Raw genomic sequence first — 22,967 nt, forward strand, 5'->3', positions numbered from 1 at the left:
TGCCGCCACCGCCGCCGCCGCCCCCGGACCTGCAAATGCTGATGGGCTCCCGGGCCACCCCGACCCTTGAACGCTGATGGGGGTGGGTCCGGGCGCCACTGCCACCGCTGCTGCTCCGACCCACGAACGCTGATGGGTCTCCCCTCAGTGGCGCCTCTCAACGGCTGGATAGGCCACCCCGAGTCCCGCCCCCCAGCCTCCCGCCGCCCAATCGTGGGTGTAGCGGAGTGATGGTTATTTGCATATTACTCTATTATTAGATAGGATATTAATATATAATATACACTGAGTAGCCAGATTATTATATATATATATTAGAGGCCCGGTGCATGAATTCGTGCATGGGTGGGGTCCGGCAGGCTGGCCAGGGGGAGGGGACATGGGCAGTTGGCTGGCCTGCCTGCTGGTCGAACTCCTGGTCAAGGGGACAATTTGCATATTAGCCTTTTATTATATAGGATATACACTGAGTGGCCAGATTATTATGCATTCATAGATCATAATAAGCTGGCCACTCAGTGTATATACACCATGTAAATTTTGGGTTTATTCTCTCAATCATCATCTCCTTGCCCCAAGTCCACAGCCTGCCTATATGCTTAGTAGACATTAAATAAATTCATGTACCATTTCTCTACCAACCCCACCTTCTGCCTCTTTGAGTTTTCTGAAACATTAGACATTCCTATCTCCAATCTCCTTGGTACCAGAATTGGCACAATATTTGCCACACATTGACACTTGGGACACTGACTAATGGCATCACCTAGGAAAGAACAAGTAGCAGATTCATGAATTTAATTTCTTCTCAGCCTTTTATTGCCAGGGCTAATTGCTTGTTTAAGTAAATGCATCTGAGTTGAATAACAATTGAAAATGTTTTGGAATAGTATGAGTATTGAATTTCACATGCAGTGGCCAAGGCTAAGAAAATTCAGGTTAATTTCCTGAAAACTTATAATCAATACAGAGGCCTTTCCTTACAGATAGAAATTGGCCTTGGCAATAGACAGACAAAATCAAGGGTCAGACACTGAAATGCCCACAGAGATTAGACAGGTAACCAAAACAAATCCTGTAGGTGGGATCATGGTGAATTGATGTTGGCCACTGGGTCAGCCCCTCCCTACTCTGATTGATGTAAATTGTGGTAATTTTGTGCTGGAAGACCAGGGTGGCTAGATGATCCACTTTTTAAAGCCCATCTAGAAATTCAAGTTTTATTTAAATGAGAAATTTGAGCTTTAATTGTTGACAACTAATTCAAGAATATGGATTATTCTTGTAGCTCTCAGTTTGTTCCTCTTAGGCTAAACAGAAAACAGTTTATGGATTTTCCAATTGTCCTTTCTTCACTGTAGGAATTAACCATTCTGTTTAGACCTGTGACAGCCTACATCACAGGATGTAATGGGAAATTACCTAGGGGCCATCTGGAGCTAAATTCCAAGTGAGCCTCAGCTATTGAGCAGAAAATCTATTCATATGACTGTCTTTGGGTGTATTTGTTTCTTGTAAAAGTAGTGCTTTCTGTAAAAAAAATGCTGCAACTTGTATTGAAAATGTTTGGGAAAACAACACCTTTTGTGAATGTGGGGCTAACTAGTGACATATGGACTCATCTGACTCAGTGAGCCTTCCTCACAGGGATGGCTAAGGTTCAGGTAAAAAAATGCCATAGCTCAGTGGTTTAACACAACCTTGAGGAGCTGTAGCAAGGGACAGCTGGGAGAACTCACATCTTACCCCAAAGAAAATACCTACCCATATCTTCCATGGTAAATTGTGTCTACAGATTTTTACATTCAAGGTGAGCTTTGGGGTATACATTTGCATAATATTGGTCTTTATCTGTTTCACACTGATACAACTTATCAGTTAGTAAATAACCATGACCCTATGTCTCCAGAATACTCCTTGTTAGGGTTGTTACCCTGATCCTTATTTTGGATACTCAGACCTCCTCCGAGATCCAGGCACTGAAGGATTAATGCCTCTTCCCTCTACTGCAACGGTCAGAATCTGTTCTCTTTGCCAATGCCCAAGCCACACCTGTTTTAAATACCTAATTAGTATTTTGCAACACTTGAACCAGGATGCCAGGAGTTCATAAACAACAGTACAGTTCAGGTATTGGGATGCTTTATTCTTACTGCCTTCCCTTTGATAGCCCTGGGCTAGAAGAGAGCCTGAGATGGGTGGGAACACACAACTCTAGAAACACAACACATATTTTACTAAAAGCCCGAGGTTCTTTGTTCCAGTCCCAATATATACTAGGTGCCCTAAAGCATATTCCATGGGTTTCATCTTACATTTTTCTATTATTGGAAAAATTTGTCTAATTTTAAAGCATAGATTTTTTTTTTCTCCCCTGCAAATATGCAGGCTCCACATACATAACCCGTGGTAGCTAGCTGCGAAACAGTTGGAGAATTCCCCATATTCAGTGACCTTCAAGTCACACTGCAAGCTGTGCAGTGGTCTCTTGCTAGTATAATAAAACATATATGAGTCGTGACTGGCTGCAGAGTCAGGAGTGGGTATTTTAGTGTTTTAATAACCTGGCTCTATTCATTTTGGTGGCTGCTGTACATGTTTCTATTTTTGTCTCCAGTTAAAACCAAGAAAGGAGTCAAACAGATTTCTGCAGATGCTTTTATAAAACTGTCATTTGCCAAATCAAATGTCTAAGACAGTGATCACACTTTTACAGTTATTCATGCCTGTCACGTGCTTTCCTATAAATGACCACCCAAGAGCCTGGACAGCGAGCAAGGATGAAGCAGGGTGAGAGAGAAAGTAATGAGGAGACAGAGCTAGGCTTTCACAAACAAGTCTTTTCTCTAATTGCTCCCTCCTGTCATAGCCACCTGGGCTGCAGCAGCAGCCTCTGACCTCAGCCGCTGTGGTCTACCCAGGAAGAAGCCACACATCAGCAGAGAGAGGAGCAGGACCAACACGGACATAGAGAACATACCTCATTCTTATCATTCTCAAAATCACATATTGTAGCCCTGGCCAGTGTAGCTCAATGGTTCTGGGTTTGATTCTGGGTCAAGGCACATGTATGGGCAGCAGGTTCCAGCCCCTGCCCTGGTTGGGACCCATGCAGGAGGCAACCAATCAATGGATCTCTCTCACACCTATGTTTTTCTTTCTCTCCCTCTCCCTCTTTTCCACTCTCTCTAAAATTCAATGGAAAAAACATCTTCGGGTGAGGATTAACAAAAGAAAAAAATAACATATTATAGTTTGTTTATGGGTTAAGTTTTGTTCCCCCAAATTCATGTTTAAATCCTACCCCCACTGCCTGAGAATGTGACCTTATTTGGAAGTAGGGTCATTGCAGGTGTAATTAGTTAGTAAAGCTAAGGTAATACTGGAGGAGGGTGGGTCTTTGATCTACTATGACTGGCATCCCTATAGAAAGAGGAAATTTGGACTGACACACAGGACAATGGAGACAGAGATTGGAGTGATGCATCTATAGGCTAAGGAACACTGGATATTGCTGCCAACCACCAGAATCTAAGAAGAAACAACGAAATATTCCCTCCTATAGGTGTCAGAGGGAGCATGGACCTGTCTACACCTTGATTTCAGACTTCTGGCCTCCAGAACTGTGAAAGAATACATTTCTGTTGTTTTAATCACATACTTTGTTTCAGCAGCCCCAGAACACTAACAGAGAGAGCATGCCTCAAGTGCTGTGGCAGGAGGCAATATTTTGAATTGAAGGGTCTGGTATATCTTACAGTGCTCCAAATGTCTGAATTTGGGGGGATAAAATCTGTTGGCTCATTCTGATGTTTTCCCCATCACAGGGGCATAAAAGCTCAGAGATTAAGAATATGAGCCTTAGGGTCATGTTCAGGTTCGATAACTTAGGGGCTCTGTGGTCTTGGAAATGGTACTCAATCTCTTTACTTTTCAGGTTCATCATATGTGAAATGGGGATAATAACAGTATCTACCTCATGGAAGTAGATAGAATTCATAAAGACTGAATGAAGTAAAGCGTTAATCTACGCTTATTCAACAACTATTTATTGAGTCACGGTATGTTCTGCATTCCCAGTCAAGTAGGAAAAAATAAATGAGAAAAAAGGCAAGATAATTACAAACTCTGGTAAAAACTCAGGAAAAGACCAACATGGCCTCGGAAGAGAGTTGAAATGGAGAGACCCACCTGAGATAATAAATTCAAAGACTGCTTCTATGAAGAGGTCAAATTTGAGCTGACACCAAAGGATGAACAAAAATTGTTAGCTGGATGAAGAGTTGGGGAAAGAGAACGTAGGTAGAGGGAGCAGCCTGTGCAAAGGCCCTGAGGTAGGAAGAACATGCATGGTACATTCAAATGTCTGCTTTGTAAGGGGTAGATGGCTGCAGTAGTTTTCTATTGCTGCCATAGCAAATTACCACAAATGTAGGGCCTAACACAAAATCCATTTATTATCTCGCAGTGTCTGAAGGTCAGAAGTCTGGGCACATCTGACTTCTCTGCTTAGGGTCTCCCAAGGCTGAAATCCAGATGTCAGAAAGGCTACAGTTCTCATATGGGGCTTGGGCTCCTCAATGGTGGTTGGTTGAATTCACTTCTTTATTACACTATCCATGTGGCTCCTTCCATCTTCAAGTCAGCAACAGCAAGTTAAGTCCTTCTCTGGTTTGTAATCTCTCTGCTTTGCCTGCCTTTGCTTTTAAGGGCTCATGTGATTTTATTGGACTCACATGGATAATCCACGATTCTCTTTCCATTTTAAAATCAATTGATCAACCCTTTCAACTTATTTACTCTAATATATTCATGGGCATGCTATCTCATCAGATTCACAGCCTTGGGGATAGAGGTGTAGAATCTTCTTGATGGCTGTAAGTCTGCTTACCACATGTTATAACTGTGGAGAGAAATCTGATGGTGTGGGGCCTTATGGGTCATGGCAAAGATTTGGGAATTTAATGACAATAATTACAACAATCACTAATGTCATGTAACTTCTATATATAATAAGTTGTTGGAGCAAAGCTCCTTCTCTGATAGGGGTTGTACCCCTGTGGACACCGGGTGTTGGAAGACAATATGAGCAGTTGTAGGCATATAGGAGAGACTTTATTGCAGACCAAGTAGCAATTGCTAACAAGGAGCCATCAGACAAAACATTTCTTCAAAGTAACCCTACAAAATAGCCGCACACCGGCTGGTCAGTAACACATCTTTATGCCAACTTAGACACAAGAGATTCCTTGCTAAATAGTGATATTAATACTTGGGTTATAGAAAGGTACTCCTGTGCAGTGCATACAGTAAAACTGCTGTGTCATTGCCTTTACACATGCATATGGCTAATTGGCCTTGAACATCCAGTGTACTCTGACTAGGGTTCCCACACATGTATTTATTAGCATTAAGCACACTGTCAAACATTATAAGCATAATCTCACCTGATACTCCTAATAGCCCTTTATAGAGATGTACCACTATACTCCATTTACAGATGGGGAATTGAGGCTGGATGGACTTGCCCAAGATGGCACATCTCTCAGTGAATCCATATTTAAACCCAGATGTGTCTGGTTCCAAATCTCATTAGTATTTCTATTTTGAATCCCCCTTATTTAGTATACATTTGTAGAGCTTTCAATAGGGCCTTTTCTGTTCTTATGAAGAAAAAAAAACCACACAAAAAAACACAACACACACAAGAACATACTTGCATTTAACTGGATGTTTTTCTGTTTGAGTCTCTTAGCCATGCCTAGGGGAAGCTTGATAATTCCAGTCATTAGGTGGTAGCTCAGGACTAGTGCAGATACCGTACCTTAAATATGAGAGTTTTAAAAAGAATCCCTAGAGTTTGAAGAAAAGAATCAAAGCCTGCTCAGTTTTTATCATTTTCTCAATATCCAGTTGGTGGACTTTTAATTTTTATGGGACCAATTTGTCCCTGAATATTATCTCTTGGTTTGCCTTTGGACATACCTTGATTTTTGTTGATGGCATTGAACTTTGAAAAATTTCAAAGTAGGTAGGAAGCCCATACCAGGAAGGCAGTGTTTAATAATGAGGTCATGGCATCCACATTCTAATCTTCTTCAAGGATTTCATTCATTATCTGTGTTTTGATGACAGAAACTTGGCCATTTCTATGAATTGTTTCATAACAGAACTAGACAGAACCTTCTAGTCCAGGGGATTGTAGAGGAGCACATTTTTTTTAAAAAAATGTATTTTTATTGATTTCAGAGAGGAAGCGAGAGGTAGAAAGAGATAGAAACATCAATGATGAGAGAGAATCATTGATCAGCTGCCTCTTGCACATTCCCCACTGGGGATTGAGCCTGTAATCCTGGCATGTGCCCCAACTGGGAATCAAACTGTAACCTCCTGATTCATAGATCAAATCTCAACCACTGAGCCATGCTGGCCCCTCAAGGAGCACATTTTTACTTGAGGCCAGAGAATATGCCTTGCTCTTATCCCGAGGGCCTCCTTGTTTACCTCTGGGTCCACTCTGCCAAGAATAAAGTTCTAGAGATCTGACTCCCTGCTGGGGACAAGAAGTCACTGTTCACATATTCATCCCTACTCCGCATCAGCTGCTTCACACAGTGGTCCTGTGTTTAAGGTCTTGTAGGCAGGAAATACAGAGGATTATAATGGTAGAGTCCACCTCCAGAGGGTAGACAAACCTTTTCCAAACTTGGGGGGGGGTGGTGGTGGTGGGGGGGAGAGATGAACTCTGCACTCCTCTAGGAAAACAAGCAGAGGTGTTGTAAGGAAGGAGGGAAGCAGGGACCTGCTTATCCGACTGCCTGGAGCAGCCTGTGTGCTGGGAAGTTGCCTGGGGGCTGTACTTTGCAGAAATCATCTGGCCCAGTCCCTAGGCACCTGCTGATTCAGGACAACTCATCATTAGTTAATATTTCAGTGCCCTTTGGGTACTGTTTCCCTGTAGCTCCACAAACACTTGCTTGAGGATATGCTGCTAGAACTCAGGGCTCCAGGAGAGAATAAGAAACGCACCTGCGTTTGCATGGCCAAAACCGATTTCTTTGCAGCTGCGGCACAGATACAGATATCAACACATTTAAGCCATACAGGAGGGGGTAGAATTCCACCCAGAATGCAACTTTGTTTGCCAAGTTTCTGGCTAGTCTGTCCTATACAGGGGGTAGGAAGCATTCCCAGAAAGAGAATGCCAAATGAAGCTACAACAAACTAAAAAAGGCAATTCACGAGGGAGCAAGATCTTCAACAAATGAAAAAGTGTAAATGGTAATATTCCAGCAAATTAGCTCCTAGAGAAACCCTTAGGCAGAACTGTAAGCCATTATAATTAAGGATTTGGAAAATATCAGTATTTAATTAGAGCTTCCTTTCTCGGTGAAATGCCGTTGTTTTGCTGTAACTTCAGGTGTAAACAACTAAATATTTCCATTTCAAAAATGTGTTTTGTTGCAACCCTAGAATCTGTGCTAATGTTAATTTGCTTATCATGGCTTCCTTGACTGTTTTTACTTTTTGTTTGTTTCTGATCAGAGCTGAATTTTGAGAGCAATTTTACCTTTAGTTCCCCAAAGCAGCCACCTCCCAGGCTTTTATAGGTACTTATTCACACATGGGAACATCCAAACAATTCAGTCTAACTCCATAAACCTATCAACTTCCCCATAATCTAATAAGCACAGTTCCTCTAATATGTAATGCATATTGTGGCTGCTGTTTTAGACAAGGAGTCTTAAAACCCATTTCCAGTGTAATCAAATATCTTGACAATAGCAAAAATGTTTCCGCTTTATCCCTTAACAACAACAAATGTTTCATAAATTGGTCCAAACCTCTTGAAATAATGATTTAAAAACCCAACAACACAACAGTCCCATGGGAAATACCGAGTGCCTGACTCACAAGCAGTCTTAGTCCCCACTTTCGTACTTGTTGATGATTCCTGACAACAGATAAACCTTTATTCCTTTGCCTATATGGGGGTGCATGTAACTAACAATGTTTTCCGGCCATGATGGAGAAGATAAGGCATTATCAAGACTAACACTACAATTTAACGCTTCAGAGGAGCAGTGTATATCATTACTCCCTCCGTAGCCAAGCACACTAATTAATATTTATTGCACCTGTCAAGCCAGTAGCCACGGCCAATCCATTCCTGTGGCAGTTCAATGGGAGACTGGACACCATATTTCTCCTTGGCAGACACGTTTGGGTCATCAGCAAAGACAGGAGCCCCACTCCCCAGCGAGACATCGTAAACTCTCTCCTTTCTCTTGCAAAATTAAACCATTAATTTATTCGTGTTAATTTTTTATCCTTGTTGGGAATTGCTGTAAAAAATGAATGAGGGGAGGGTGGAGAAAATATGAGAAACAGCTGCATGTTCAGGATTGGCTGTCTAACATATTTATTAGAACAGGGGCTTCTGGAACCCACGGCCTTTGTTTTTTATCAGACATCCCTTAAAGGTTACAGACATGTGGGGGAAAGGACGGTTATAAATCCTCATGAAGTTTAATCAAAAGTGGCGGGCCACCCCACAGTAAACAAGTTATTAAAACTATTTGGCTTAAAACTTTGCTCAGTGCTGTCAACCAAAGTCCATCATCAATAGGTGAATGAATTAAGCGAGGGTGAAATAATAAATTAATCCTGATATCGCACCTACAGCAAGGAATTTGGCAGTGTGAGTGGAGAAGTTTTTTTGGAGGCTGTGAATTATTCTATAGCACATCTGAGTAAACCCAGCATGGCTGTGGAACAGAGTGTACTCAAAAGTTGAATTAGGAGAACATGTAAACTGTACTAGAGAAAAGTAGGGCACCAAATGCTGCTTTATTTATTTTCATTTTTTTTTTGTTGTTAATTCTAGCAGGACCACCTGAGTCACTAGAGACCATGTGACCCCCAACTGCTAAGCTTTTGATGAACAGGAGGGATATCTGTGAACTTTTCACTGGAGATTATCTAGGCCATTATATTTTTCTTTTGAAATAACTGCTATTCCCTTGAGGATGATGATATTAATGATGATAATGACAAAGCAACAGTGGCAAGAATGATAAAGAGCCAGCGTATGTTGGGCCAGTACGATGCCACAGGTACTGAGTGCTCTACATACATTATCTCACTTAATTCGTACAGCCCTTTGAGGTAGCAATTATTAGTGCATTAAAAAGATAGGAATTGAGGTATAGAGTTGTGTAACCAAGGTCACCCAGGCACAGTCTGTTACAGTCCAAAGCTGTTCTCCTGACTCCTCCCTTTACTTTAGGATGTTGGCTTCCTTGGAGGGAAATGGGTGTGCTGTGAGAAGAATGAATTTACATGAAATAGCACCTCCACAAACTCCCCCCTGCTCCTCTTTGCTTCTGCTAGGGTCATGCTTCATCTTGGCAGTGTTCCTTATGTCTGGATCTCTGATTTCTAACTCCTTTCTCTTTGACTGTCTGCATCTTCTCTCCAGGGCCCTTGATGCCTCCTGGTTGTCTTCACTATAACTCCTTCCTGGTAAGGTCCACTCTTCTCCATCCCAAACATGATTCCATTGGAACCTGCCATTCTCTTATTCCATTTCTCACGTAGGGTCCGGCATGTATATCCAGTTGCTGTCTGCAACATTGTTAATTATCCTTTTCATGGGACATTATTGCAGCACCAATACCATAACCACCTTATGGTGTGTGTGTGGGATTACTGCTGCTATACACTTTGAAAATCAATTGTAGTGATTAATTTTTTTTTGGGGGGGGCAATCAATGACTTTTAGAATTAATAGTGTCCTAGTTTGAAAGGAGGTTCTTAATGCTGAGTCAATGCTGAGAAGACTGTAGAGGGTAGCAGTTAAGATCACTGGACTTTAGAATTGGAACTTTCCACTCACTAGGCTGGCCAGCCACCTAAGGCCTCAGCCTCAGTTTCCTTGTTGTTGTTAGATGAGGATATTTATTCCCTCTCACAATGTTGTGATAAAGATGGGATGAGATGACTGACATAGGTAAAACCCTCAGCACAGGGTAAGCGCTCATTCTTAGAAGTTTTGCATGTGGCTTTCAAAGGGTGGTCCCTGGAGCAGCAGTGCCCTCGGATGCAAATTCCTGGGTATTTGAACAAGCCCTCGTGTGATTGTAAAGCTTTCATGTTTGGGGACCATTGGTCTACATATCAATGTTTCTCACTGGCGAGAGTTACTTTTGACACCTGCATAGCAGTTTCCCCCTTCACCTCTCCTGGGTAATGATGACGGCAGCTTGCTCACCATCTTTCTCCTCTTCACTCTTGGTGTTTGGGGTTGAGAATTAAGCTGACTGTCCTATCCAACGTAAAAAATTTGAGTGGGAAACTTTCTTCCACTCCTGGCCCACCTGTTATTCTAATAAATGTCTCCTGCTTCCCCACGCCATCCTAGTGAAAATTGTAAGATCCTCTGGACTAATTCTATGCTCTGTGGACTGTCTGTCTTACTTTTTCCTCCCACTGATTACTCCAAATAATAATAATTACTGGAAATGATTCTTTGACTTGATTACTGCTTCACGGTGAAGAAAAAAATTCTTTCAAATTTCCTCTTCTTTTTTGACGTCTGATAAATAACTATGTTTAATCGTTCACCTGTGGAAAGCACAGATTTTATTTACATCTCTGATGTTTGTTCTTTAATATATTTAGAAAAACATAAAATTTGTTTTAAATTCTAAAGAGCTAGTTTCACTCTAAACAAGTGTTGGTGGCTTTTTTCTTTTGCTCATTTGCCATATTTAATTCCACCATGGAAGACTTGCGCATGCATCGTTTCCTCCTCATCTCTGTTTCAATGTTGAGTGAAGTGTTTTGAATAAATTTTGTTAAATTATTAATAGATCATTATTGGAAAACATTCCAGTTTGAAGTTTATGTTTTATCATGTGCTGTGCAGTAATATGGTAGATTTCATGCACACGAATGAATATGCTTCCACTGGTTAGGTGAAATTTTGGCTCTGGCCATCCCACAATGAATGCTATGAAGTCAACATTTAATCATGAAGTGGATATTTTAGTTTTCATTAAACCAGGGCAGTTTTCTGGAAATTAAAAGATTAGAACTAGAGCATAGTTTGGGTCATTCATTTACTCAATAGAAATGTGCTAGGCGCTTGGATACAACAGAGGAGGAATAAAGACAAGGGCTTTGCCCCTGTGGGACTTACCGCTTGGTGTGGAAGACAGGCATTAATCAAAGAATCACCAGAATAAATCTATAATGACAAAGAAAAAAGGTTTGTAAGTGTGAGCGTATAACGAGGAAATGTACATAGTCTTCCCTGGGAAGTGTTATTTGCCATAAGGTGAGGCATGTATCTGATTTATTTCAGGAAAGGGGGTGGGATGGCCATAGGAAGGGGTATTTCAGGCAGAAGGAACACCATGTACAAATGTCCTGTGGCAGGAGGAAGCATGGCAAATAAGGGGGGCTAAGAAAAGGTCTGTGTGGTTAGGGGTCAGGGAACAATGGGGAGCCATTGAGGAATTTAAAGCAGAGGAAGGTGTACATTGATTTAGGTTTTAGTGAGGTCACTCTGGTTGCAATGTGGGGTGGGGATTGTCAGGAGACCAGGATGGATGTGGGCAGACCAGCCAGCAGGATATTTCATAAGAGACAACACAAAAGGGCTGGATTTAGGTGGAAGTGGCAGAGATGGAGAGAATAAGAGAATATTGAGATAATTATGAGATAAAAATGACAAGATGATGAGGGTTAGTGCCAGAAAGGTGATTCTCAGATTCTGGTATATGTAGGGGTACTGTGTGGTGAGTTGAGAGAACCCCAGGAGAAAACCAGGTTTGCTAGGGAAGCTCATGTCTGCTTTTGGGCTATTGCATGTGATGAGTCAAGGAAGTAATTGGATATTTGAGCCTGCAGCTCAGAGGAAGTCTAAAATGGCATATGTACATTTTGGACTTATTTACATACATGTGGTGATGTAGCCACTGGCATGGATGAGAAGATGGGTCCTGGATACCACCTTTAAGGAATAACAACATGTGATGCTAAGCAGAGGAGAAGACAAAAAGGGATGGCCAAGGGAGAGAAGGGAATCAGGAGAGTGAGGTATCACTGGGACCGAGGAAAGAAAGTATTTCAAGAGAGTCAGAGTGGCCAATAGAGTCAAAGTATGACAAGAGGAGAGGCCGCCAAGAAGATCTACTGAACATGGAGAAATCCATGGTTTGGTTTACTTGATATGGGAAGATAATGAGTGACAACGAACATAACAATGGTCCCTAGAGAATAATCGAGTTATGTTGGTGCTGAAGTTATCCCTCCCTCTCCAACCCCACCCTGTTTGGGTCAAGACAGAGGAGAACAGAGAAGAGGACCCACTGAGGTACAAAGCAATGAAGCACATGAAAACAGGCTTTGGAGACAGACATCGGGGTTTAATTCTGACTATAAGCTACATAGCTTTAGTGGATTTCTTTATCTCCCTAAGTTTTAGTTTCTTTATTTATAAGATGAACATAACTACTTTATAGGTACATGTGAGGATTAAAGAGAAATGTACCAAAAGGTTAGCAAGGTACATGGCCCACAGTAAAGGTTAAAAAAATGTTCATTCAATACATGTATGATGGATTTCAAACAAGAAAATGACAAATAGAAATGTATTTCATGTGGGATGACTGTGTGTATGTGTGTGTGTGGCTTCATAAGCTGAAGAATGACTAAATACAAAGGATGCTCATTTCCATTGCCCTTAAAGGGGCTTTCTAATAGTGTACCATAGTGCTCAGTCCTCTGGCCCAGATAGCCTAACTTTTTAATTAATGTCTTTGTTGAGGCTATAACAACCATTTTATGAAATATACAGAAGATAAGATGATATGAGCAGGGAAGTTTTAGTATATAGTACCTGTGACAATAAAGATTGAAGTCAAAACAAAACAAATGGCCTAAATAGAATCATACAAAAAATTAACAAGTCTATCTACTCTTTACATTTTTAAAAATTTTCAATTACAGGTGATATTTAATATTCAAATATATCTACTCTTAAGTACATTAGTAAACCAAATGTACTAATTCAGGACAGTATAATTCACATGGCTTTTTGTAAGAAATTTCTGGTTAAATGGACAGTGCGTTTCATATAAGGCAATAGTTGCAGACAGCGGCCAAAAAGGCTGTGTGGACACTGCTGTCATCCACATAATTCAGTTGCTCAATTCTTTCTGGGCACCCATCTAGACTACATTTCCCAGTCTCCCTTGTTACAGGTTTTTACCAATGGAACATGAGAAATAAACATACTTCCCCTCTGGGCCAAGGTAGTTAGGGATGTTAAGGCTTCTCCATTATTTCACTTTTCCCTTGACATAGGGCAGATCCAGTGGGGCACTCTGAGGCCCTAGGAGGTACCAAAGTCTGGTTTCATGAAAGACTGAGGGGCAGAGTCTCTCGCCTACTCTTGCATCCTGACCTCATGCCACCTGACAAGCAAGCAAAAAGAAAACAATTCATGAATTAAGCCACAGAGTTTTTGAAATTGTTACCATGATGACCACCATTATTCCTGATGAAAAAACAAGAATCCAAAATAAAAACAAAAACAAACAAACAAACAAACTGCTGTAGTTTTCAGTTATAGTAGTAGAAATATAGCATATAGAATAATGGGAAGTGTTATTTTGGAAGAAGGTACTAAATGACTTAAATAAGTTTTTGCAGTCTTTTAGTAGAGTTTTAGACCACATCTATAGCATGGTTTTTAGTTCTTGGCTTCAGACAGAAAAAATATGGACCTATTGAATGAGTTCTTGGCATACAGTTGGCATTCAAATTTTTGTCAAATGAATAGATATTGAACTGTATACATTCAGTGGCATGAATACATGGAGGGGTGGTAACCTAATCCATGTCCTATTAAGGGTATTTGGAGGAGCTGGGATTGTATATATGGGAGAAAGGGAGATAGGATGGGTATCACTAACTATTAAAAGTATTATTTTGTGGATGAAAGATCAATTCTTTGGGATCCCATGAGGTGAAACGGGAATAAACGGGTTGAAATTAGAGTAAGACATTTTTGTTCATTGTACAAATATAAAAAATATGGAGTTTTCCAATCAGTCAGAGATAGTCAAAGGAGAAATGACCCCTTACAGTATTGGAAATGTTTAAGAAAAGAGTGAGCGACCATAAGTTGGGGGATATTATTGGAAAAACTCAAGCACTGAATGGAATGCTGAATAAGATGCTCCTTGAGATCTCTTACAATCTTGCTTACCTGGTTCTAACTTAAATTTCATGTAGAAATAATATTAGCAAGGGCAGTGAACACAGAGTCCTGAGGTCAGCCACACCTGACTTGTCTACAGTGAGAGAAAAAGTCCCTTTCATCTTTTAAGTAGTGTCACTCTTCTGTTCCTCACAGAGCAGGGATTTCCACCTTCCTCCTGTCATTTCCAGGTTGCTAAGTGTGGCTCTGCCTGATAGTTTTCTCCTGTGAAAACAACATTCACAGGAGGGCTTTGTTTTAAAAGGTGGTCCTGAACTACTGTGGATAATTTTTAAGTGAAACTTGGTTGATTTGACATCCATTGTGACATTAAGTTGTGTTGTACTGAGTGCTCACAAAATGCCAGGAGCTCTTTCGATCGCAGGTGTCTTCATGAAGGTTCCAGCATAAGCATAAGCTGTTACAGTCAGCTCTGCCACCAAAGTCAGTGAGGAGTGTGAGCCCAGCTCTGTGCACACCATGGCTTGTAGGAAAACATCTCCTTGTGTGAATGTTTCCATTCACAACATGAGGTCCCTGCAATTGTTTTTCTTGAGAAGATATTGTTATGATGAAAGAGAACACGTATAAAATTGCTTTGAGTTTTTAGAGGAAATAAAAGAAACCTTGGATGGTACAGCCAACATTTACTCCACGCATTGTTTTAAGAAAACATGTGGAGACTGAAGGATGCTTGCCAGTTACGTCTTCAACTAAGAAGTTAATATGGTAGACCTAAAACATTTAAGATTCCCTTTGTTGCTGTGCTAATATGGGCAAATCAGAGTTCATTACTGAAAAACAACTATTTGTTTGAGGGTGAGTTGGCTGAATGGCTGGTATTTAATAAAACTAATAAGGGGTAAAATTAGGAGCTTAGTGGAAATTTCCATCTGGTACAATTGTAAAGAGATATAGAAGCAGGAGAATAAAGAGCATTTTATACATTTCTCTAAGAAAGGATGTAAATTTAAAAGAAGTAGTGTGCTGAAGTTTGATGAGAGTTTTTGGGAAATAGATAATTTCTGCTGACATTCCAAGGGGGCCGTTCACCCCTCTAAAACTTTTAATGCCTTAGTATGCTCTGCAAATACTTTCTGAGTAAACACTGGGAATGAGTGAGTTGAAGTTTAAAGTGAATTTTTCATTTTATTCACAGTTGTCACACATTCTATTTCCAATACCACTCTGGCAGGAAAAGCTCTAATTTGAGAGAAACACCAGATAGTTCCACCTAATATAATGAAATCAGCAGGACTCGAGGCTCTCCGCAGTCTCCTCATTTGCTCTGCTAACAAAGGCTTTGCTTCCGTTCAGGAAACACATCCCACTGAATGTGTCAGGTCCTTTGCTGGGCATGGAGGACACAAGGGAAGCATGACACACAGTCCCTGACTCAGAGGAGCTCACAGTCCAGAACTACTGTGAGAAGATTTATCCAATGCCCTAATACTGGGCTTAGAATAAATTGGAGGCTAGATTAACCAGGAACATCCTGAGAACAGTTACTTAGCTTTGATGATTCATTTCTTGAATTTTTCTATTTCTTGAAAATATCCTTTTGGGCTGTGAGTCCCATCATCCTCATGCAGCCCTTTTAGGTACAGAAATAAAATACTTCAGGTCCAAAGGATACTCTTTACTCATGCTGCCCAGTGGAGGGCTTTGCATCTTGAGCAGATTTGAATAATTTCATCCCCACTGGCTGCTCTTTCCACACTTAAGAGCATTTGCAGCTGTGTAGACTGAATTGTGTCCCCTCCAAATTTATGTTGAATCGCTAACCCATAGTACCCTAGAATATTAAACTGTATTTGAAGATAAGATGTTTAAAGAGGTAATCATGGTTAAATGAGCCCTCATCCAGTATGACTGGCATCCTTACGAGAAGATGCAGAGGTGCCAGGAATGGACAAACTCAGAGGAAAGGTCATGTGAGGACACAGCGAGAAGGTGGCCATTTGCAAGCCAAAGAGAGTGATCTGAGGAGAAACCAAACTGGCTGATACCTTGATCTTGGACTTCTAGCCTCCAGAACTGTGAGGAAATAAGTTTTTGTTGTTTAAGCCACCTAACATGACTGAAAATGGGTGCAGCCACAATGAAAAACAGTATGGAGATGCCTCAAAAAACTAAAACTATATCTGGCATACAACCCAGCAATTCCACTTCTGGGTATTTATCTGAAGAAAATGAAAACACTAATTTGAAAAAAACATATGAACCTCTATGATCATTGCGGCATTATTTACAATAGCCAAGATATGGAAGCAATCTAGGTGTCCATCAATAAATGAATGGATAAATAAGATGTGAAACACACACACACACACACACACACACACACACACACACACACACACAATGGAATATTATGCAGCAATAAAAAAGAATGATATCTTGCCATTTGTGACACCATAAATGGACCTAGGGAATATTATGCTAAGTGAAATAAGTCAGACAGAGAAAGACAAATATGGTTTCACTTATATCTGGATTTTATAAACAAATGAACAAATAAAACAAAGTAAAAACAGACTCATAGAAACTGAGACCAAAGGAATAGTTGCCAGAAGGGAGTGATGTGGAGGGAATGGGTGAAACAGGCAAAGGGAAATCTGTACTAATAAAAGGATAATATGTTAATTAGACAGGATAGACTGGACGTCTTCCGGACATCCTTCTGGACAAAGCCACAGTGGTGGGGGCCGAGGCAGAGGTGATTAAGGGTGATCAGGCAGAAAGGCAAAGTGGTTAGATATGATCAGGCCAGCAGGGGAGAGCAGTTAGGGGCAATCAGGCCAGCAGGGGAGCATGGTTGGGGCGACCAGGCAGGCAGGCAGAGGTGTTAGGGGTGATCAGGCAGGCAGGCAGGTGAGCGGTTAGGACCCAGCAGTCCCGAATTGTGAGAGGGATGTCCGAAGGAATTGGGCCTAAACCAGCAGTTGGACATCCCCTCAGGGGTCCCGGATTGGAGAGGGTGCAGGCTGGGCTGAAGTACCCCCCCCATACATAATTTTCATGCACCGGGCCTCTAGTATAGTTAATAATATTGTGGTAAGTTTACACGGTAACAAATGATAACTAGAATTAGTGGGGTCATCACATTGTAAGGTATAAAAGTGTCAAGTCACTATCTTGTATACCTGACACTACACTAATATAACCAATATAGGATTGTATACCAACTATACTTAAATTAAAAAAATAAAAAGAGACTTGCAGAATCATTAAGCAAAAAAGCTACATAGTCTGGCATTTTGCTATGGCAGCCTGAGCTGGCTAAGACAGCAGCTGTTTTTGATACTGCTTCATTTTAAGTAAAGTTGCCAGATTAGTAGTTACTCCTAAATTCTCCTCCAGGTTCTGCACATAGTCCTTTGGAGTCCCAACCATTCTTTTGTGCCACTATGATAAAAATTATTTAACTGTTTTTTTCCAGGCTTGCTATAGGATTGGAAAAATTTCAAGGCTGAAGAGGAAAAGAAAATGCATTTTTCTATCTGAATACTGCAAATGTCACCTATAAGAAAAAGCTTGATTGTCACATTGTTCTCACCACAGGAGACAGGGATGGAAATGTGGCCGAGACGTAATGCTAAGTCCCTACAGTGATCATCAAGTCTCACAGAATGTACCAAAGAAAGTGCACTAGTGGGAGTAGTGATGGGACAACATTGGGTTAACTTTTTAAAATACCAGGCATTGGAAGTGTCCCTGCAGGAACTTCATAAAGACAGGTATATGCTAAGGCAGAAACACTGATAGGAGTTCAAATGAAAGAAATGACATGAAATTGCATTTCCTAAGGAGGAAGATAATACTCAGGAACATGAAATGATTTAATTATACTTGAAAGAACTTTTTGAGCTAAAAATGCAGCAGAAGCAAAGTGTGTTGGGATATAAGTTTGAGAAAGCAGCTATAAGAAAAAAATTGAAACCAAAGTATATGTCTGTAATCACCCACGACCTTTGTGAGGGCAAAGAAGACCCTCCAGGAACATCCATTTTGCTTTTCCTTGGGCAAGGACCTGAAAAACAGAATAGTAATTTTGTTTATGATTGAGACTTAACAATTTCTAGTGGAAAGAAATACTGTGAGTCCTAAAGATTACTCAACTTAATAGTTATGAAATACATTAATATATGGCATTTAACACCTAGCATTAAAATTAATACTTATCATAGTTTCCTTAAAAACACACATATAAAAAATAACCACTATCAGAACCAACACATTATTGATATAGTAACAAATACTTTCTGTCATTAACACCTGAAAAATGTTATTAATTATAATATAATATAATATAATATAATATAATATAATATAATATAATATCTATACTAATAAAAAGGTAATATGCAAATTGGTTGGGATGTCATCACAATAATGACTGATCAGCAGACTGTGAGCACAGCAGGCGTGGGTGGGCGGGGACTTGCAGCATCGGGGATGCGATGGTGATAGCGGGGATGGGGGTGGGGGAGGTGGGCCTGGCGGAGGGTGGCCTGTACTCCCCACATGGTGGCGGCGGCTGTGAGCACTCCCGATGGCCACTGCTGCTTGCCCAGAAGGACCACAGGTTCCTTCTGCCAAGTGGCAGCAGAGCCGCTCTGCCGGGAAACCTCCACACCAGCAGCGAAGGCAGGTGAGCGAGGGAAAGCCCAGTAGGGAAGGCAGGTGAGGGAAAGTCCGAGCTCCACAGCTAAGAGCCATGGCCTGGCCACATCCCACCTTGGCCTCTGGCACTTCGGGTTAGGGGTTCTGAGCAAGGCAGCTCCTTCCTGCAGCTCCTCAAATTTCCAGGCTGCCTCCATCGCCCCTCAATGCCTCTTAGGTCAGGGTCGGGAATCAGTGGAGGCCAGACTGCGGCTTAAGTGTCTGGGAAACCAATGTAGGGAATTTCCTCTAGCTGCTGGACCCAGTGACCCAGGGTCAGAGGGAGACCTGCACCCTCCCCTGCAGCCAGGAGAACCCTGGAAAATGTGGTCTGCCCATCACCGGATGAGCGTACCCGATCAGTTAAGCATGGGGAAGCTTGTGGCTGATGGCTGCTGCCGCATGCCCAGGGCTGACCTGGGGCTCTGGCAAGATGCCAATGGCCACTGCTGCTGCAAGGGCCTGAGGCTCAGGCAATGAGGGCAGGGCGAGGCTCAGGCAAGCCGTAGTGGCTGCGATGGCCAAGGCTCAGGCAGCCTCGCGGCTGGCAGTGGCAGCAGCAGAGGCATGATGGGGGTGTCACCTTCCCCTGATCACAGGGTCACCTGCTGCAGAGGGAGGCCAGAGGCAGCAGCAGTGAGGGGGTGATGGGGGCGGTGCCTTCCCCTGATTGGCTGATTGCCTCCTGCAGAGGAAAGCCAAACTGCGGCCTGTGGGGAGCGGGCCTAAGCCATCAGTAGGACATCCCCTGAGGGCTCCCGGACTGTGAGAAGGGGCAGGCCGGGCTGAGCGGACCCCCCCCACCCCAGTGCACGAATTTTGTGCACTGGGCCTCTAGTAATAAATATAATATAATATAATATAATATAATATAATATAATATAATATAATTTTATATAATAAAGATGTAATATGCAAATGGTCATTATGCCATGAAGTATAATGACTGACTGCGTAACGACCAGATCACGGATCAGCAGGAGGGTGGGGTAGCGAGCTACAAGTGGGCAGTGGAGAGCTACAGGAGGGGGCAGGGCAGCAAGCTATGAGGGGGAGGGCAGGGGGGTCGGAGGATGCTACAGGAGGGTGGCAGCGAGCTACTAGTGAGCTACTGGCACACGGATTCATGCACAGGGCTACTAGTATAACATAACATAACATAACATAACATAACATAACATAACATAACATAACATAACATAACATAACATAATATAATATTATAATATATCCCTGCACATAGCCCTTCGGAATCATTCTATATATATCAGTTACTATACTTTTTACTTTGTTTAGAAAAAGGTCATGGGCACATTCACCTCCATGTTTTTCTAGCAGTGAACTCACATTATGAACAGAATCTGTGATTTAAATAGATCCTTCAACCATCCTCAGGTTTCAGTTCAAAACTTTAAACAGAATACAAAATTGTCCATGTGGAATAGATGCGAAGTCCCCCCGATGGAACAGTTCCTGGGTTGGTGCAAATTTTCTTTTATGGTGCCAATTAGTGTCTGACTTGTCTTTCTGTGCCATGTGATGAATTAAAAATGCATGATTTGGATGCTGGAACGCTAACTAGCTTCTGGACAGAATCCCCTGGACACTGTCATTCTTCCAGTCGATCCTTTTGCCTTCCCTGGGTTGGCACATACCAACTCTGTCGCCCACTGCTTACACATACCCCTAGCAGATGGTTCTTTTTACTAGTCCAGATCCAATCTGGTGATTTATTTTAATATGCCTTGGCCTAGAGAATACCCACAGCAGACAGCTAGCACTGCCTCCTGAAGCAAAATTTTGTGAAGAAGAAGTGAAGTAGTCACACATGCTACCTAGACTGCATTCCATTTTATGCCCCCCATAGATCAGAATATTTGTCAACAGCAATTAAAATGTCGTTTCCCTGGTACTAAACATGACCGGGAGGCACAAATCAAGTTTCATTTATTCCGTCAGAAACCGAAGGCGAGGGCTTCATATTATTTGGTGGGTAATCTCCAAGGAGTTCACTAAGCACAATTACATTCTTGATTTTAATTAAAACTCTGGGTACCTTTCAAGTTCCGTTAGGGAGATGTCCTGGGTGCGCTTAGCTGAGGTCTGCACTGCAAACTTAATTTGACACAGAACATATTTTTCACGAGGTGACTGTCGAAAGGAAGCCGTTTGTTGGAGCGCCTCTCCAGGGCCCGTGGGCCCCACAACAAGTAATGACTTCTCCTGAAGCAACCACGTCGCCAGGAAGTGCATCTGCATAGCAGTCCCCGAAGCCCTCCCAGGAATGTCATTAAGCTGGAAAAAATCAAAGGAAAAGGTGCCCAAAAGATGCTGTTAAGAAGGTTTCATTACTCACCGTCCACAGGACAACAATAGAATTGAGGCACGGAGTCGTTGCAAATCACAATAAGAAGCAAAACTCACCCCATACCTGAAAGGGTGGCAGAGGCAGAAGTTATGATTGGTGCCTGATCAGGGAGGGCGGTGGGGGAAGGCCCTGTGAGGACCCTGTGCTTCAGAAGTGGCCGGAGCCTCCACTATTAGCTGTTTGTTTTTACGTTACTTGACCAGGGGTTGGCTTATTATCTGCTGATTTCTACCTGGCCTGTGTTTCTTTATGAATCATGGCTACAAACCCGGCCAGAATTTGGCCACACTGTTCAATTTACAGAGGGCTATATTGTCTTGCTTTTCTATAAGGTCACTGAACTCTGCATTTTGGCTGAAAGGTGTTTTGACTTATTTCTACAAAGTAATGAGCCAGACAGCAATGAGGGTGCTGACCTGTGTGTGTGTATGCGTGTGTGCGTGTGTGTATGTGTGTTGGGTTGTGAAGGGGAGATGTCACTCACATGGCCCCTCTTCTTGATCCCCACCATAACTCTCTCCCATGCATCCTAACTAGGATGTTCCCATACGTGAGTCTGAAAGGTAAATACTTCTCTAGGGTGTTGTTTAAATTCATAGCAAACCTGAGCTGCTCTTGGCTTCTGGAGCCCACCTTGTCCAGCTAGTCCTTTAGCTCACAGATGGGGAATTATCTTTTCCCGTTGGAGCTTTTCACTTCCCAGCAAGTAGTTGTCCATCCCACACAAGTCTGCAAAGTTTTGGAATGGTTAACATTGTGCCGGGTGCTAGGTGGTAAGCCCTTCACATGATGGTGTCACTGCATCCCTATGGCACTTCTATAAGACAAGGTCTGTTGGTAACCTTACGGTGCAGTTGAGGAAACTGGGGCAGAGAGCTGTTCTGCCATGTGTTTAAGGGCCCCCTGTGTGTGCATAGATTCAAACCCAGGCAGTCTGACCTTGGGCCCAGCGCTATAACCACCCTGCATGCTGGCATCAGTGTAACAAGCTGCTGTGTGAAGGAAGCACTGAACTCGGAGCTGATGAGAGCATGGAAATGGGTACAGCTGTGTCCTCCAAGCAAACCCCATTTTCTGAATAGCAATGAGATCTGTTTTTAATTTTTTATTGAATACATTTGACACGTAACCTTGTGTCAGTATGGCCTGTTACCTTGATACATTTATATATTGTACTATGATTGCCGTTGTAGCAATATTTATCACATTATGTAATTATAGTACAATAATATTGTCTATATTCATTATACTGTGCATTAGCTCTCTGTGGCTTATTTATTACTCATACAAGTCTGTACCCTTAAACACCAAGGCTCTTCACCCTCGTTACCTGGTAACCACCATTCTACTTTCTGTTTTACACTTCCTTAGAGTTCACATATAAGTGATATCATGCAGTCCTTGTCTTTGTCTGACTTAGCTTGTTTAGCATAATGTGCTCAAGGTCCATTATGTTGTCGCAAATGGCAGGATGTCCGTCTTTCTCATGGCTGAATACTGGTATTTGTTGTTAATAACTCAAAAGTCTACTACAATGGATGTTTTAATGAGTGTACCTACTGTGTATTGATCATTTAGTATATACCTGATACTGTTCTAAACTCTTAACATAAACCATCTTTAATACTCATAATAATCTTCTGAAGAGGTGAGTGTTATTAA

This window comes from Cnephaeus nilssonii, assembly GCF_951640355.1.
Source record: "Cnephaeus nilssonii genome assembly, chromosome: 6".
Taxonomy (NCBI): Eukaryota; Metazoa; Chordata; class Mammalia; order Chiroptera; family Vespertilionidae; genus Cnephaeus; species Cnephaeus nilssonii.